The 15,268-nt window shown below is 42.1% G+C and overlaps 1 long non-coding RNA gene across 1 annotated transcript in view; it reads left to right on the plus strand.

The window, feature by feature from the left end:
* LOC146424844 (uncharacterized) overlaps positions 1–14,991 on the plus strand; it is a 92,130-nt gene extending 77,139 nt beyond the window's left edge. Inside the window, exons 7-9 of the long non-coding RNA XR_014846805.1 lie at positions 3,417–3,529; positions 4,355–4,429; positions 13,357–14,991. This is a non-coding gene — a long non-coding RNA (uncharacterized LOC146424844). The remainder of the gene's footprint in view (positions 1–3,416; positions 3,530–4,354; positions 4,430–13,356) is intronic.
* Positions 14,992–15,268: the final 277 nt, after the last annotated feature.

The raw sequence follows: 15,268 nt of genomic DNA on the forward strand, positions 1-15,268 counted from the left end.
GGAAAATCTCAGCAAGACCCATTATATAGACTGCCATGGAACTAAGGACAAAATTATTTCAGAACAGAAACCAGAGAATATCAAAGGGAACAAGTTTAAAACAAATAAAAGGACGGGTTTTTTTTTTTGGCTCAGTAGGTTTGTGAAGATGCTTCCCAAAGGAAACTGTAGATAAAAACCCTGTGTATTCCATTAGAGGAAGATGGGATTAATGTTGAGAAGACAGAAGGTTTCTCAGCAAATCACATCTGAAATAAGTGAAGGATGGGAGAGTCTTGGAGACATGGCAGGGGGATAAGCTTGTATTTTTGTTCTTTCCTGGACAACTGCTAATGGCAAGTACTGCAGATGGACTGCTGGGCTCAATGCACCCTCCTTATGGGACAGCACAGCCCTTCTCATGTTGTCCTTTTTTATCATGATAAACCTAACAGCAGCAGGTAAAGGGACTGATGCAAAATAGGTGAGGTATTGAAATTGCAGATTGTTTATAATTAGTATTGTTTTCCCTTGACACTTAAATGTTAATTAATTGATGAAAGCTGCTGCTCAAATGAAGTAGTCAAAGTAGGATAGCAGTTCTGATGTAATTGCACATAAACTTTTTTCCTACTCGACATAATGAGGAGCACATTTCATCAAAGCACAATATCTTTAAATGACACATTTGTTAAATACTGCTTTTCAACTGCCATCATTCTTACTATCAGTCTCACAGTGTTTGTGTCATTGGTTGGGATTCTGTGAAATTCTGTGTCTTTTTTTCAGAGACCCACACTTTGATAAGAGAATGATATAAATACAGGGCAGAATGAGTATTGTTAGGAAAGGCTTTTGCTTTGCTATAATAAAGGAAATTATAAACCTGATTATGCTCTTTGTTGCTTTTAAGAGCTTGAATCTGCTGGGGAAGAAAAGCCAAGAACAGAATGTCTACTCTTGGAATACCACCATAACCAGGAGTTTGATTAAAATGCCAAGAGCTGTTTTATGGCTAAGTTGCATTTGTAGAGAGAAGAGCAGCACAAGAGAAGGATGACAAGTTCTTTGAAACCCATCCCTCCTTCCCCCACCAGTCTCACCTGATATTATATGGCTCAGCCAGTAGCTGGAATTGCAGCACCTGTTGTGTTTCAGATGTTGTGCACTGAGTTGCAGCAAATTGTGTTTGTTAAGGCACTGTCTATATGAGGGTGTTTTTCTTTCAGCTCCTACTGGTTCAGCTTCGCTAGTGTGTGACCTCAATACTCATTCTACACACCTCACATGACCCACTTGTGGTCAGTCATCAGGCAACAAAACCTGTGTCTACAGGCATTTGGTGAGACTAACTTAGCTTCCAACTGCTAGTTGTTCAAGGTTTATTGAGCGTTGTGTCTTTAATTAGGGAACTGAGGTGTAAACTGCAGTGTCCTTTGCAAAGTCAGGCCTGTGGGAATAATTTCAAGAGTCAGTTGCTGTTGCTGGATAGTAATTGGGAACCCAAAGGGATCCACTTATGAATAGTAAATTAAGGTGCACAGTAGAAACAGGAATTTATACCTGGAACGTTAGAGTTCTTAATGACCCCATTAAACGGAATTAGGTCATTTCTTATTTAAAGGATCAGGAGATACTGCATGTTCTAAGAATACAAAGAATGCACATGAGCAAAACATGAGGGCTTTTCTGTTGTCCATTGGCAAGTGCTGCCATTCAGAATCAGCCTCTAGAGACAGAATATTTCTCACATTTTTTAAGTGATATGGTGTCTGAAAGTCCCAGATGTTGACTGCCTGAAAAGAAAGAGTGAAGTTAGGCAAGATTATTTCCTGTGTTTTATTTTGTAACTGCCTACATGCCTGAGTTTCACAGCAGAGCTGATAAGTAAGAGGATTACATTTTCTAAAACTGATAAGAGAGACTTAGTTTTCTCTTGTAGAAACACTGAAGACTGAGAGCTCTTTTGTGGATCACGCTATGAAGGTGACTATAAAAGGCTGGAATAACCAAAGAAGACAGGTGAATATACTGCATGGACACACTTTCAGATTACAGCACACAACATTTTCAAAGGCCTGATTTGAGCACAGGATATAGTCCTGAGTTTCCTCACATCTCAACTGAGCACTGACATCACCATTTCTATTCTGAAAGCCATCTCCTTAAAAATTACGAAACAATTCATATTTAATCCTGACATAAAGGAGAACATGTATTTGTGTAGCTTGGTAAATATCACTGAATCTGAATGCTGTTCCCACTTGTCATTCCTAAGACACAGTTAGGGGTTAGTTTCAAAACTCTAATCCAAGCCCTCCTTCAAATCCAAATCCATGTTCTGGGCCACCTAACTCAGCCCAGGCAAGATGTGTCTAGAAGGTACATCTTACTAGTATGAGCAAAAGCAATTGGATGTTTCATTACAAGAGCATAATAAAACTGGCAAAAATAGAGAACATCTAAATCTGTGCAGTTCTTTGCTGCCAGGTTCTCCAGCCAGAAATATTTGATGCCTAGTGATTTTCTGCTTCATATTCTTACTAGCCAAAAAGGCGTCATATTAAGTGTTAGCCCAGCTCTGGTGCATAAGTAGCCCACTTGCACATACAGAAGTTTGTCTTGTGTGTTGGAAATGGTCAAACCATTTTAAAGCTGTGGAAAATTAACACAAAAGAATGCCAGAATGTTCAAGTCTTATGCACAATTCTTGGGAATATGAGAGTTATTCCCTTCACAAGAAAGAGACGGAGAATATGACATTTTTGGAGAGACAGAAGCTTAAGTCTCCAACCTTCCCTTCTCAATTATAAACCTAACAGACTGTTCAGATTTTTTTTTTCAGTCTGCTTAGGCTGCCAGGCTCCCCTCAGAGCAAGGGCAGTCAGCAGTGACTAGAGGCTGCAGCTGGGTCCTTTCTCCAAAAATCTGAGAGATGGGATCTGTAGCACCCAGTCCTCTGAAGAAAGAGAACACCATTGCCACAAGAAATATCTTGCTTTAGATTACCTACATTCAAGGTTAATTGTGCCTTTCAGCTGGATAAGTGTAATGAAACATGTATGATTTTTTTTCTCAAAGACACATGATCAGCTTTCAGTAGCATTTTGTCTTCCCTAAAACTGCATTTTCTACTCTGGGAAAGGTTAGCACTTGGCAGTGTATCATGAAATAGTAACTTCTGCTCACACATAACAACGTGAGAAAAACCTGTGCTGGTAAAGTCGAAAAGATACAGACATTCCACATTATATATAGTGCCTTACAACTGGAGCACCATCTGATGAACTGTTATTTTGCTTCTGATACCTATTATTTTGCATTTAGAAGAAATTCAGTAGAAAAAGTATATGACTGATTTTTGTATGGGCTTGTGCCTTATACTCTGCAATGTATTAAAAATAATTAACTTTCTTTTTCCTCTACTCTTCACCCAGCATAGCCTTCAGATCCTCTCTGCATTCCTGGAGCACCTGTTTCACTTCCTGTACTATCAAAATAGGACTACATGGTTTGAGGTTACCTACCTGATGGCCAGGCAGCCAAAAAGGTAGTAGTTGAAGTTCACTTTTTCTCTGCTGTTAGTGGAGAAACCAGTTGAAAATTTTCCTATAGCCAACTTTTAGTTTCCCACAAGACTTCTAGACACTCAATTATTTTTGAGAAATATGTCTCTATCAATTTTTCTGGAGTCCATTCTCAAGCCATCAGAGTGAAGGTGACTGAAAAAGGGAGCATTTAGGCCTTTCCTTCAGAAACCAGTGCTAATAATTTTCATTCATCTGGTTTTTGCTGACTGAAGTGTGCCATTAATGATTCTGTAACTGCCATGAAATGGTCCTGGTAATTGATGCTATTTTGGTAAGTCCCGACATCATGGTGTTACCATTTAAGTTATTAATTTCTAGCATTTTAAACAGATAATCTGCCGGAGCTGGTTGTTTATGTTATGAGCTTGTTAACTTCTATGGCAGAGAAGAGGCAGCCTAAATGTTTGAGCCTGGTTTGAGTACACTGAGCACATGAGCACATCGAGCCTGACTGTGAGTGCGAGCTGTGTATTTGGGTGCCTGTACCCGAGAGTTCAGTTTCTTCCTTCTGACAAGAGTCTCTCCTGATCTGCTTTTTTCCAAGAAGGAATGTTTCTAAATTGTTTTAATTCTCATCCTGCAAATAAAACACAACTATGCTGAACATACTTTCCAGTATTGTTCTCACCTTCTACTTGCTGATTTTTCCAATTGCATTCCATGTGAGCAGGGCAGAAAATAATCAGATGAAGTACTGGCTTTGTTCCCATTGTTCTCAGCATGTTTTTCTCTCACCTCTATGTCAAGATGCATGCACCTGATCTTAACCTTTCATATATTTCTAGAGACTACATTGGCTTCTCTGACTGTGACAGAGCTCTGCGTGGACACAGGTGACAACACAGCAAATTGACATTACAGTAAGTAGTGCTTTACCTAATAGTAAGGCATCTACCTACATGAAAATGTCTAAGAAAATATGAGTGAAAGATTGTATACCAGATTCCATTAATGAAATTCTATTCAGTCTAATATCCCCACAGTGCTTTGATTGCAATTTTTCCTGAAGCTCATCAGCATTCTAAACATGGAATCATAGAATCATAGGATGGTTTGAGTTGGAAGGGTCTTGACATCCAGTGCAAAACTCCCTGCCATGTGCAGTGACACCTTTCACTAGACCTGGTTGCTCAAAACTCCATCCAACCTGGCCTTGAACACTTCCAGGAACAGGGCAGCCACTTCTCTGGGCAACCTGTTCCAGTTCCTCACCACCCTCTCAGCAGAGAATTTCTTCCTAAAATCTAATCTGAACCTACTCTCAGTTTAAAGCCATTTCCCCTCATCCTGTCACTACATGCCATTGTAAAAAGTCCCTCTTCAGCTCTCTTGTAGGTCCCTTTAGGTACTGGAAGGCACTGTAAACTCTTCCCTCAGCCTTCTCTTCTGCAGGCTGAACAACCCCAACACTTTAAGTCTTCCTTCCCTAGGGAGATGCTCCAGCCCTCTGATCATCTTTGCGATCTTCCTCTGGACCAAATCCAAATTCTTCTTATGTTGGGGACTCCAGAGCTGGATGCAGTACTCCTGCTGGGGTCTCACCAGAGCAGAGCAGAGCAGGGCAGAGAGGCAGAATCCCCTCCCTGGCCCTGCTGCCCACACTGCTTTGGATGCAGCCCAGGACACGTTTGGCTTTCTGGGCTGTGAGTGCTCATGGCTGGGTCATGGTGTGCTTCTCATGCAGCAATATCCCCAACTCCTTCTCACCAGGACAGCTCTTAATCTATTCTTTGACCAGCCTGTATCCATGTGTGGGATTGCCCTGACCCAGGTGCAGGACCTTTGATTTGGCCTTGTTGAACTTCCAGAGGTTCACACAGACCCACCTCTCCAGGCTGTCCAGGTCCCTCTGGATGGCACCCCTGCCCTCCAGCTTCAGCTGCACCACATAGACTGGTGTCATCAGCAACCTTGCAGTGATCAATTTTGATCCAAATCAACTATTCTTTAAGACTTAACTACATGTAAGGGCTCATTAATGGCACGTTTGTCCTGCACTCATCCAAACAAATTAAAAAATGTGTTACACTATACCTCCTTATGGTAACCGCAAGGTTACGTGGGGATGGCATTGCCAGAAGTGAAGACAAACAAGCCTGATGAGACTGAGGAAAGCTGATCGAGGAGATGCACTGCACAGAGATTGCAGGCATGAACTGGTCCTACCATTTAACTTCCAAGTTCTCCTTTTGGGCTACTTTTGGAGCTGAAATGCTCCACCTAAAACTTTACATTGCTTTCATTTTTTAGATTTCTCCCCAAGATGAGCACATTTGCATTATGTTCTACTAAGATGGTAGAAGAAAAATAAAGTAAATTAACTACCTCCTTGCCCAAAACACATGAGCACTGTATTTGGGGACTAGAATGCTTGTATAGGATTCATTAGGAAAAAGCACAGCTTACTTCTATAATTTCATTCTACAGAAGTCCAACTGGACTCACAAGATAACTGGCATCAGCACAAATGCAGCAAGCAACTTTTGATATTCTTGTCAAAGTGATTTGTACTGGGTTTGTACTGCTGGTAATCCAGCAGTGTTTCCACTGCTTCTGATCCAGCTTGGCATAAATCACCCAACCACCCAACCAACCAACTCAACAACATTTAGCAGATTATTCCACAGTGTCTAGCCTGGCTGAGAAAGAATGATCAGTCCTAAGGACTGCCTCACAGCAGTCATTACCTACACATTAATTCCTTCACATTTGATTCTTCATGTGCTCCTTCTCAGACAAATATTTTAAAAAGAAGAGGAAGAAGTGAAGAAGGGACCAAATGAAGGCACTGGCTTTTTTTTTTTTTTTTTCTATGCTAACAATGAAACTCAGTTCCTCAAGTATTCATGAGACACTTGTAGTCACAGACAAAAGCTGGTATTACACAGTCTCCATCTACAACAGTGTTAATATTCAAATGAACCTTGAACATTCTCATTATGCATGCATTTTCTGTTTGCAGTGATCTACAAGCAAACATCAAAAGGGCCAGTTGCATACTGCATACAGATTTCAGTGAAGCATTAAAAAGCAGAGCAGCAGAACATATCTTTCATTTGTCTTGAAATGCAGACTACCAGAACCTTCTTTCTTTTTTTCTCCCTGTTCATTTTTTTTTTTTTTTGAGGTAACTTAATCTGCTTGGTAATTGCACCCTCTGTGAAGTTTCCACAACTTTCACTTCAGTGACAAAGTAGCACAGATGGTTTGGATGAAGGGGACTCTTTGCCAATAGATTACCAATAGTAAGCAAAAAGATACAGACAGCAGTTAATAAGGATTACTTGATGAGACATTTAAGAATGTTAAGTATACCAGCACTATATTCAGGACCAGTCTTATTTATAGGATAAAGTAATATCAACAATAATCCAATTTTGGATCTTATGTAGACTATTATGTTTGTTTTTGTAATTGAAATAGTAAATTTTTAGCTTAGATCTGCTGCCACTTTTGTGGTTGTCTTCAGGGAAGAAAAGATATTAAGAAATGGTGCCACAGAGCATCAGCTGGGATTTGACTTTAGGACTCTTCTAATTAATGGCCCAATCATCCTGGTGTTTTATTATAAGAGTACTAATCGGAAGAACATATTTATCATGAGTAGAGCAAGTCATACCACTTCTCTAGGATTTTCACTATAACTCAGCCTTCCTTATCCAGAACATTATGGTAAAGTGCATTTTCAGACACTGTAGTGCCATTACCAGAAATACTATAGCCCTTTCCAAGGAAGATACTTTGAGAAGATGTATTAGGAATGGAGGGACTTGACAGATGGTGAACTGTGTCTTCATGCTTATGTCATCCAAGACACGCTGTAGTAGGTAGAGCACCAAACTTGGTTGTGAAAAGAAATGCCTTCACGTCTGAAAGTATGGCCCAATGAAAAGTTAATCTTGTGATCAAATACCTTCTTTCATTATGCTCACTTTTTCTATGCGTTCTTCTCCCTACAACACTGTCTGAGGGTACAAAAATTAAGTATCCCTGCCAAGAATACTAAAAAGAAAGGACGTAATGGTTCTGCTGGTTTGAGAGGTCATCTTTTCCTGTTGTGTTCTCCAGGTGAGGTGTCCAGCAAAGTAAGTGACAGTGCAATTGGCTCTTCTCTTTTTATTGAGTTAATTACTGAAAGATTATAGTCTATGAAAATAAATCTTTGATTCTGTGATAATCATAGAATATCCTGAATTGGGAGGAACCCACAAGAGTCAATGAGTCCAACTCCTGGCCCTGCACAGCAACATGCCCAAGGATCACACCATGTGCCTGAGAGCATTGTCTGAATGCTTCTTCTGTCAGGCTTGGTGCTGTGACCACTTCCCTGGGGAGACTGAGCCTGTGCCCAACCACCCTCTGGGGGAAGAACCTTTTTCTAATATCCAACCTAAACCTTCCCTGGCTCAGCTTCAAGCCTTTCCCTCTGACTTTGTCACTGGTCACCACAGAGAAGAGATCAGTGCCTGCCCCTCCTCTTCCCCTCACTGTAACTGCAATGAGGTCTCCTCTCAGTCTCCTCTTCTCCAGGCTAAGCAAATCAAGTGACCTCAGCTGCTCCTCATACAGCTTCACCTCAAGACCCTTCACCATCCTCATGTTCCTCCTTTGACACTCTCCAACAGCTTTATATCTCTCTTCTATTGTGTCACCCAAAACTTCCCCCAGCACTGGAGGTGAGGCTGCCCCAGTGCAGAGCAGAGCAGGACAATCCCCTCCCTTGCCAGGCTGGCAATGCTGTGCCTGATGCCCCCCAGGACAGGGTTGGTGCTCCTGGCTGCCAGGGCACTGCTGGCTCATGTTCAACTTGCCATCAACCAGGATCTCCAGGTCCCTTTTCATGGCACTGCTTTCCAGCATCTTATTCCGCAGTCTGTCTGCACATCCAGGGTTGCCCCATCCCAGGTGCAGAATCTGGCACTTATCCTTGTTATACTTTACTGAGCTGGTGATTGCCCAGCACTCTAATTTGTTGAGGTCTCTCTGAAGTGCTTCTCTGCCGTCAACGGAGTCCTCCAAACTTGGTAAAATTCTGTATCTCTCCATTGCTCTACTCATGCACATTAAGAATAGCCAGATTCAGCCAGTATCTGCTCAGGTCAGGGCCAAACACTCTGACTCATTTAAGGTATTTCTAGTTGTTCCATGATATATTAAGAATAAAATTTCTCTAAAATATTTCAGAAAAAGTTCCAGAAGATCTTGGAAAAGTAACAATTTCCTACAGAATTTACTTCTAAGTAAAATCTTCTGCATACACTCACACAATCTTTCAGTAACACACAAGCAAACTCTTCTAACATGGTGGCCAGTACCCTTCATGAGTAACATAGCCACTGGAAAGATAAATCAGTAAAATCATTTCCCCGAAAGAGTACTATCATGTGCTCCCCAGGGAAAGGATTTATTTTGGTACACTTAAACGTTTATCTCCAAAGACACAACAGTTTAGCAAGAAGACATTTTTATTGATTTTCCTGTTTGATTACATCTGTGTGAAAATTATCATGGACTGTAATTAGGCACCAATTCTCACTCCACTCACAAGGAAAGAAGTTTCAATTAAACAAATCAAATTATTAAAGTACTATCTTTTTCACTTTTCATTTTGCTACAGATAGTGGGAGGAAAATTGATTTGAGTGTTCATTCATCACAGACTCCAGTCAGTTTTTACACAATAAAATAATAAGGCTAAATTCTGTTCTCAGTTATATTATGTAAATGAAGACCTGTAGTAAGTCCATTAGTGTTCTGATGTTCACCAGTTTCAGTACTGGGGACCTCTTTTTGGTCCTTTTACACTCATAGATCTGGGATAGTAATGCTATCCTTCCTTTCCCAAAATACCTCAATAAAGATTTGCAAGTGGAAATTTTTTTTCAGAAGCAGCTTTCTTAAGCCACCCTGAATATTGCAAGTGGCCTAGGTGTAGAGTTGCTAGGTGATCAGCTGCCACTCCTGTGCACAAGGCAACATATTCTCCCCATTTTACCAACATTTAATCTTCCCAAATTGAGTTTGTGGATGGAGGTTGTTGCTGGGTTGAACAATTCCATGTGATGCATAGAAAGGTTTGTGGTGCTGGGTCCATACAAATTTGTGTGAATAAAGACCAGAAGCCTGCAGACAGAATTCTCCTTGTTGTAGCTTACAGCCAACTAACTTGCAAGGGAAGGCAAAAACCTTGAAAACTAGACTTACAGGCTAAATTTTGGGAATTATTGTATGTTTGTGGCTGTGTTTTGTTCTACGTAATTAAGACCTAGGAAAGCAGGCAGGTGGGTTATATTCTAATTTTGACAGCATGTGCTCCTGACAAATACATACACCTGAGGTGTCTGGAGCCACACATGCCTGTTTCCCAGCGAGCACATGGCTGCCACCCTGATGCAGGGCAAGACCAGCCTGACAACCCAAACACCTCCTGAGCTGCTGCCTCTCCTTTGTGGCCCCTCACTTGCCAGCGCACAGTGGGACAAGCCAAAAGAGTTGCCCTTCTTCTCTTCCCCTCTCCTTTGATGGCTGATGCAAGAGTGTTACGAAAGAGTGTTGTCTTCTGCTCAGGAGAGTCAAGGTTCAGCCCTGGGGGAGGTAAATGAACCCAAGGGAGTATTCTCTGGCATATTTTCTTGGCAGTAGGGTCAGACTGACAGCCCCAGAAGCAGCCTGTTGCCTCTGCTTCACCAGCAGGCACTCTTCCAGCTCTTGGCACAGCCTAAAGTTTCATTCCATTCCCTGTGATTGGGTGCTGCTGACATGCAGTGTTACCCAAGGGATGGCAGGGACAGGAGCAAAGCAAGGCAAGACAGTGATCCCTAAAACTTGGGTGAACTGCATTGCACCTCTAGGAGGAGCTTACTTAATTTTTTCCATCTCTCCTGGCTCCTTCCCCTGGGCTGGGGAAAGCCCAGGCCTGCTGTTGAAAGGGACTTTGTCAGAATGTAATACTAGCTTTCAAACACCTGTTTGCATTTTCATAGAGACTAACATAGGAAGGAAATGTTATTCTAAATGAGCACACACATGTTCCTATCTCAGGTTGCATCCTTCCTGGGGGTAGGGAAGCGCTCAGATGTTTTTCATCTCAAATGTTTCGCACAGTGTGGGCTATCCTACCTTTCCCATCCATTACTGTCACCATTTCTTTTGGGATAATAATGCAAAGGCAGTCCTAAGGACCTCATAACTAATATTTCCATGTCTGAAGGTGGAAGATGTTATTATTGGTATTAAAGCTTACACAGCAGCCCTTTAAATAACACTGGAGTTTTATTTTGTGCCACCACATTCGACACTACTGTAAGAGTCTTACTCTGTTATGAGGACCTTCAGGTATGTGTATTCCACACACACCTGAATGGAAAATTCTTTGGGAAATGGAGGCACAAAGCAGAACATTTATGTGTCCCTGGTCCTAAAGATAAAAAAGCAGGTACGCAATTTGGCTAGCAGTAAAACAGATCTTTTCAGGACTAATTTTGTGCTAAAGGAGCTCCTACAATATGGTAGATAGAGGCAAAAATGTACACAAACATGTTCTTGAACCAGCATGAAGTTTTGATCATAATGAATTTCTAGTACAGGGCCAAAACTAGCCCTGGACTGTAAAGGGACAATAGCATGCAGCCAGCAGGCAAAGAGGCTGTTGGTTTCCCTTACAGTATGAGAACACACAATCCTGCTGCTCACCCAGAGTAAGCAGTGACCACTCAAGAGAAGCCATATGTATCATCAGTCACATGTGCCTGGGTTTCTTTCTCCCCCAGCAGTGAGAAGGGTAATAATCTTTCTCCAAAGCAAAACCATTCCTGTTTGTACTCAGGCCAGATGTGAAGACAGAGTGAAGTACTTTGGATGGAATGGGCTCTGACCTGAACCTCTGCCCCAAAACAAAATAGTTACTGTCTTTGAATGTTCTATTTTCCAGCATTGTGTGTCTGTGCACCTTCTGGATTATGTCTCAAAAAATGAACCAAATACCTCACTCATATCAGATCTCAGAGCTTGTTTCCAGCTGCCGCTGAGTTTCTGGTTTTGTTTGTTGTTGCTGCTGTTGTTGTTGCTTGTTTGCCTCGTTATAGATACTAGTAAAGAGCTTTTATTCCTTTTCCCACATCTTTGCCTGAAAGCCCTTGATTCCAAAGTTATAATAATTTGGAAGGAAGGAGGGCCACACTCTCTCTTCTAAGGAGGTTCCCACCCTCCTTAACAGACACCTGTCTTTCAAACCAAGACAATATTAGAAAAAGGTTCTTCCCCCAGGGGGTGGTTGGGCACAGGCACAGGCTCCCCAGGGACGTGGTCACAGCACCATGCCTGACAGAGCTCGAGAAGCATTCGGACAATGCCCTCAGGCACATGGTGTGATTCTTCGGGATGTTGTTGTGCAGGGCCAGGAGCTGGACTCAATGATCCTTGCAGGTCACTTCCAACTAAGTATATTCTATGATACAATGAAATTATGAATCTTCATGCTGTTGTAATGGTTGGCAGAGGTAGAGAAAACAGAAAGACGTGGTGTACCCTTGTCTTGGCTACTCATCAAGTCCCTGCTGCAATCACTTCAGAAACGTATTCGTGGACTGGGACATGCAGGAGAGGCACCTTCCTCTGCAGACCTTTGGGGTCAGAGAGCAGAATGGGAGACAGAGGCACAGCTGGCTGGAGATGGTGAGCCTGAGGATATGGAATGGTGTTGAAGCAGGGGAATGTGCTCCAAGTTGTTGGGAACCTTTTTGATATGTGCCTGAGAGACTTCTGTTGGCAGCATCATTTGTGGGTATGAAAGAAGCTAAGCCTGTCACACTGGCTCCTAGTGAACCAGAGGCTCCTCCAGAGACATTAAATTAATCTTTTTGCAAGGAACAGGTAGCCCATCCTCTGCAGAACCATGGTCTCAGGAGACGTGACACACTACTTCTATCTCAAGCTACCCAGTCTCTGGACCTTGCAAGGTTTCAGTGGGGTGATTCCACTGAAGCAAGTCTTAGGTGAGATTATCCACATCACAGGTGGTCCAGACCCACAAAACACAGAACAGCTCTCTCCAGAACATCCAGGGCCTGAGGCTTGAAGATGAGAAATTTCAATCATGTGGTAATATTGTACAACAAGACTGTACAACACAAGCAAAATAAGTAATTACTATAATAAGCTACCAGAAATAGTCTTAATGTCTTGTAGGTAGGTGAAGATATTTCCCAGCCTTTGTCACTGCCAGGGAACGACACAGAATCGCTGCTGGAATTTGCTCAGTATGCATTAATTATTTCTTGTCCTTTCACAGTCCTTGCTCAGATGGGCCAAACAGTGCTGTCAGGGATTTCTGCAAACAGGTGCCTTCTGGGAATCTGCACTTGTAATATATTCCTCTCAGTGGCTTCAAAAATAGCATTCTGATATTTGAGTTGTGGAAAAATGAGGAAGAATCCATAGAAATTAGCAGCAAATTGGTAATACTGACCAGCCTCTTTAACTCTTGATAATAATACTAATGCAAAATAATGTATTCCCAGGTAAAGCAAAAAGAATTGTAAGGTAATGCAGCTAAGGGCACACAGTGAACACTGGCCTGCTATTCTTACAGAGACTGTTAAACAGTAGCTCCTGAATTTTTAAGATACAGTTCTCAGTTTCACTGCAAAGATGTGGCTAAGCTCAAATGAAAAGCACAATTTGATGCTCCTTTGAAAGACTGAATAGCAATAGTCAACCATGGCATTACTCAGCATTTCTCTCTTTGCTGTTTTACGGACATTAATCAACCAATTCTTGTGTCTCTCCAGGGAATTAAAATCTGCCTTTCAGGAATGAGGAGACTGAGGAAGAGGAGCTAACCACCTTCACATGGTTCACAGAGATTTGGTCACAGCAGAGCTTTTTGGATTCAGGAGGCTTCACCACCCCCATGTGCACCCACACTACAAGCCCACACCTTCCCATCTTCGTGTGACTGCAATACAAATTCTTCCTTCTTTTATGTGCTTGCCAAGACCTGGGGCAGTGGCATCATATTCTCAAGTATGCCAGTGGATGTGGTCATTCCACTGCCAAGGTAATTTATAATATGTACAAAGGCTTCTTCTAAGAGTGTTGGTAAGATATATGGGTATAGTAAAGGCCTAATAAAGACTAAGCCACACTAATAAAATGCAAAGGTTGTCATTTAGAATGGAAAATCCCATGATTTAAAGGCAGTGGCCAGATATTGGATCATTTTATATATGTTAATAAATCAGAACAAGCAAGGCACAGAACATCTGGTGTAAAAGTTAAAGCTCTTATCAATGTCCCCCAGGTAGCGACTGCAGGCTTTCTGTGCTGGATAAACCCCAATGCCTGTGTGAGACCCTCTTCCATGTGTACTGGTGGCATCACATACAGTCTGCTGTGATGATTTGGGGGTGACTTTTGTGCAGAAGGTCCTGTTACCTGTTGCTGTCACCCTCCTTTCAGGTGCATTTGCTCAGGTGTCTGTAGTCTAGGCAGGTGCAAAAAGTCTCTGCAAACAGGATATGACAACTTTACAAGCAGGCAGCAGCTGTTCCATGTCTGGCATACACAAAACATGCTGTGATTTGATAAGCTACAGACCACCTCAGGTAAGGAATCCAAGGACCCTTTGTTGCCCATTGGATAACACCTAGGGGAATGTACCACGTCCGTGACTCCTTAGAGCAAATCCTTGACATTAAAACCCAGCATCTTTTCCACCAACTCCATCAATACCAAGGACACTCAATTATCTGACAACCAGCTCTCACTTTCTTTCCATTAGAAGTTTATTCCTCCTCATGTCAGTATCTTTCCTCTTATGTACTTGAGATTCCTTCATCCCCTGCCTATAATTTTATCTTTGTTAACCTTATTTCTTCTTTTCTGTACACATTTACACAGCTTTTTTGAGGTCAGCAGCTTCACCACCACCCTTAGCTGAGGTTATACAGCCCACGGGAAGTAAAGTTGAGCCTTGAATCCCTTGAACACAAGCAGCCAAACTCTGGAGGTGGGGAAGGGTAGCACAGAGGAAGGTGCAGTGCCCTCTGTGGCACAACGACATACACCACTCTATTTCATACCTTGTTGGAAGATGTTTAGCCTCACACCTTGGACACTCCTAAACACTTTATGTTAGACTGTGCACACACTGATGCCGCAGCATCCCAGCTGAGGGCTGAGGTTATTAGAAGCGTAAAGAGCAGAAAATGTAATAGAAAGTTATTGTACCTGAGCAAGAGAACAATATATTCCTTTACAGGCCATAGTCCTCTGCAGACTCAATGGAAGAAGGAATAAAAAGGGGATTTGTGTATTAAGGACACAGGGCATTCCACAGCACATGTATCCAAGCTTACCAATGCCTTCCCTGAACCATTCCCTGTGAATGCAATGTGACTGTTCATGTGAGGAGGTCCTGCTTATGTGACTGCAACCTTTGGTGTTTCACCCATCACAGTCTGTTTCCTGAGGCATGATCTTGAATTTCTTCATCTTCTGCTGATCAGCATAAAAAGCTCTAAGCAGAAACACTGCCATTCCCATTTGCATCTAGGTGGTTCCTCTAGTCTTGCAGAGCTGGTATACTGGTGACTATGACAATGGTCTCCAGCTGGGGTTTATAAGGCATCCACTCCCCAGGGAAAGGAGTGCCTTGTGTTCATCTTTCAGTCCTAAAACTATTTAAGCTTTGCAAATAAG

The sequence above is a fragment of the Lichenostomus cassidix genome, chromosome Z (genome assembly GCF_008360975.1).
Source record: "Lichenostomus cassidix isolate B80296 chromosome Z, HeHo_3.0, whole genome shotgun sequence".
NCBI classification, from domain to species: Eukaryota; Metazoa; Chordata; class Aves; order Passeriformes; family Meliphagidae; genus Lichenostomus; species Lichenostomus cassidix.